Source organism: Micromys minutus (assembly GCF_963924665.1).
Source record: "Micromys minutus genome assembly, chromosome: X".
Classification (NCBI taxonomy): Eukaryota; Metazoa; Chordata; class Mammalia; order Rodentia; family Muridae; genus Micromys; species Micromys minutus.
In genome coordinates, this window is record NC_137970.1 from 126,485,475 (window position 1) to 126,489,884 (window position 4,410).

The window sequence follows — 4,410 nt, forward strand, 5'->3', positions numbered from 1 at the left end:
AGCCTGGCCCACAGCCGGTCGCTTGTCTCTAGCTCCTGCCTGGGACGCCGGGAACGAGCGCGCGCGCCCACAGCAACAGCGGGGGTGGTGTGCGGGGACGGGGCGCACGCGCGTGGGAGAAGCAGAGACTGGGTGCGGGCGGGAGCGGTAGGGGGGCCTCAGGAATAGGCGCAGGGAGCTGAGGGCGGGGCCTGAATCCCTGGGACCAGATAACGCCTATGTCCAATGGCTAGGTGTCTAGCAGACCTTTCTGCTAGGTGTATCCCTGAAAAAGAGGGTCCTGTCTGAAGAAACATCCCTGGACTCCTGGAGAGAGTTCAGGGCCTCAAGGAGAGGCTATTTCACCCTTTTCCCAGGTTCTGAACGTATCAGCCCCAATGTCTGTACTCTTTCTTCTTTCTCTCTTTAAAAACTGGTTCCGTGCTTTTAACTGAGCCTTTCCCTTGCTATTTTTGAAACGGATACCTTTGTTTAGAGGAAAAACGTGGGATGCTGTAGCTGGCAAGAGGAGAACGACAACGAAGCCTCATTCTTTGGGGCCTTCATGGATACCTGCCCCCCTTCTTGCCCTGGTACTGCTGTCTGTTTCTCAGTTCCAGCCTTCGCTCCTCATACTTCTCCTTTAGCCTCTCCATCTCTATCTCTTCCCTCCCACAGACTGCCCCTCTTCTTGGATAAGCCAGAAGAAAAGATGGCCTTTGGCTAGAAAACAATGACCAATTGAAAGCTAGGTTCCCAGGGGCTGCCTGAGAGAGCTGCTCAGCTCTCTTACCTGCAGAAGATCCCTTGATAAAATTGTCTGGTACTTTATCCCCAGGCTCTGGTGAGTGAGAGGATTTATAACAGCATAGAAATGTTTAATTAACATTATTGGGGGAGGTTGCTTCAATACTTTTCCTTTCCATCCCCACTTTGGTTCAAAATAAACAGGAATAGCCTGGAATCCACAAAGGAAGTGTGAGTGTCTTTCCCAGAAAGCAAAACTTAGGCCTTTCAGGAGATGGCCAGTAGATCTTCCTGAGGAATACCCTTTCTGAGAGCTCAGTATAAGTGTCTGTGGATGGGAGGTTCTGTGTTTAGATCAGCCTTAGGAAGAGGAGATGGACTTCCACCATTGTTAGGGCCACAACACAGTCCCCTTTGCCCTGTAATTTGAGTTTCCTCATGCCTTGAGTATGAGGTCTAGATCACCTTACTTCAAGAGCAGTTTGGGGCTGGAGAGATGGCTCAGTGGTTAAGAGCACTGACTGCTCTTCCAGAGGTTCTGAGTTCAAATCCCAGAAATTATATCATAGCTCACAACCATCTATCTTCAGTCATCCTCTACTTTCTATATGAACATACTTTGTTCCCTTGTTGGAAAGAACACAAGATTTGCTTTTGTGGTCTTTTAAATTCAAAGAGTCATGTTATTTGTTAATCACCAGCATTTGCCTGTCCAAAGTTCTCTTTCACTTTGTCTATTTTTCTTTAAAAAAGAAGTTGCAAGCCAGGCATGATAACACAGGCCTTTAATTCCAGCAGTCAAGAGGCAGAAGCAGATGGATCTCTGTGAGTTCAAGGCCAGCCTGATCTACAGAGTAAATTCCAAGACAACCAGGGCTACAATAGTAGCCTATCTCAAAAATCAAAACAAGAAAGAAAAAAAAGCTGGAAGGATGACATGATGGACTGAAAACTCAGCACTTGGAAGCCAGAGGCAGGAGGGTTATAAAATTTTAGAGGTCAGCCCACTCTATGCAGCTAGTTGCAAGCCAGCCAGAGCTAAATCAAAACCCTATCTTAAAAGCTGAAAGAATAAGATCAGTGGTAAAGTGAGTACTTAGCATGACAGAGGTCCTGGTTTCAATCCCTAGCACTAAAAAAATATGTTTTTTAATTAAGTAAAATAAGGTAGAGAACAATTGAGGCAAACAACTGATGTTGATGTCCTGCCTCCACATACATACACACATACCATGCACACCTAAGCAGGTATATATATACACACACACTACATAAAAACAAACAGAACAGAATAGCACATGTATGTAATCTTATTATTTGAGAGTTGAGTTTAAGGTAAGACTACTTAAAAAAAAGAACTTAAAATAACCTGCCTTTTGAGTACTGAGAGTAAAGATATGTGCCTCCATGCCCAGCATAAAAATTTTAAATTAGTTTCTTGTTGGATTATAGGTAAGAATTTAAGAGAAAGAGATACATGAGATTTTTGTCTCAAAAGCAAAAGGCTAGGATTGGTGGCCAGTAGAGGCAGGCAGATCTCTGTGAGTTCAAGACTGCCCAGGTTTATTTAGCAAAGTCCAGGCCAGCTAGAGTTATACAGTGATACCCTGTCTCATAAATAAATAAATAAATAAATAAATAGATAAATAAATAAATAAATAAATAGAAAGGTTAGACATTTAACCTCAGTAGTAGAGCACTTGGCCTGAAAGTGCACAATCCTGGCTTCAGTTTCTAGCATAGGGCAGAATTCAAGGAAACAAAAAGAGAGCTATGACAACTCTATCATTTGACAACATCACCATCCCACATTTCTAAATAAAAATCAAATCAAGTAAATAGATTCTGGGTGTTAGCATTTCTTCTAGGCTCCACCCAACAGTTACCTAGCAACAGACAGGTAAGAGCCTGGCTTGCTGTAGGTTTGGCTCTCTCTCCTCTCCCCCCCTCCGCTCCCCTTCCCTTTCCTCCCCTCCCCTCCCTTCCTTTCCACCCCCCACAGGTTCCCAGCCAAGCTCTTCTCTTTTGTCCCCTTTCTTTCTCTGCCTTCTCATCCCCCTTTCCATGCCCCTAAATAAACTTCATTTTATACTAGACCCATCCTATGGCTGGTTGGGGTTGGAGGTATGCCTCAGCATGAGTCCGCTATGGCACCCCCTCCTGACACATCATGCCACCACATTACAAAACATATCACTGGGGATACGGGGATACGGGGGGGGGGGGGAAGCAGTGATATGAGACCAAGAAGAGTCTGTTTCAGAATTAAGTCACAACTGTCCTATAGTTCCAGTTTCAGGGTATCCAACACCCTCTTTTGACCTTTTAGGGTAACAGGCACAAACATGGTGCGCACATATATGTAGGCAAAACAACCAAACACATAAAATAAATCTTAAATCTTTCTCCAGAGTTTATTAGCACAAGAAACAAATTATCGTGGTTTTCAGCATGAGGTGCTTTTAGAGTTTTTCAGAGTTACAGATAACAAGGCAGTGCTAGGACTCTTCCCCTCCCCAACTGTGTGGCCTGACACCTGCTGTTTTCGGAATTCTGGGAGTTTGGGAAGTTGCAAGCAGCATGTGACTGAGCCCAAATCTCAAACCTCAGAATATTCATTAAATAAAGTTTTGTGTCCTGAACCAATGAGATGGAGAAGTTGGGAAGGAGGCAAGTCCCGGCCTAGGGAAAAAGACACGGAAATTTATCCTAATAAGGGAACTTAAAAAGCCAGTCTTGCCTGATAGGCAGAAGTGAAAAAAGCCTTTAATCCCAGCACTTATAGGCAGATATCTGTAAATTTGAGGCTAGCCTGTTGTGCATAGTGAGTTCAAAGACAGCTATCATTATGGAGAGAAAACCTGTCTCTAATTAATTAGTCAGAACACATGTGGCTGTAGCAGAAGAACTGGGTTCAATTTCCCAGCATAGATATGTTGGTTCAAAACCATCCAAAACTCCAGTTCTGGGTGATCTGACACTCTCCTCTGACTATCACAGGTGTTAGGATTCTGTAAACCCCACCCCTTAGTTACCTGGCTTTAGCCAGGAATGTTCTTCCCCAGTTACCAAACACTAAAAAAGGGGCTGCTTGCCCCCTCCTCTCTCTCTTGCTTCTCTTGCCCTCCTCTCTCTATTGCTTTTCTTGCTCTCCTCTCTCTCTCTTGGTCTCTTGCTCTCCCCCCTCTCTTCCCCCTCTCTCTCCATGTTCTCATGGCCGGCCTCTACTCCTCTACTTCTCTATTCCTCTCGTGTCTCTCTCTCTCTGCCTCTACCACCCTCTTAACTTCCCCACAACCTGAATAAACTCTATTCTGTACTATACAGTCATGTGGCTGGTCCCTCAGGGGGAAGGGATTCCCAACATGGGCCCCTCAGAGGCATCTCCCTTGCCCCAAGGTCTCTCCGCACCTCCATGAGCCATATCCCCATCCCCCACTCTCTTCATCCTTTTCCTAACATTGGTGCCTAAAAACAGGATGTCATCTTTTAACAACATTGGTGCCCCATGTGAGGACATTAGATTTCCTTACAACTGGATATCTCTTTTTCCTTTCAATGGGCACCAGGTACATACATGTTGTACAAACATATATGAAGGCAAAACATCTATACTCATAAGATAAATATATGTTTTCCAAAAACTGCTTTGTTTTCACAAATTCATTGAATTATCTTCTTTGG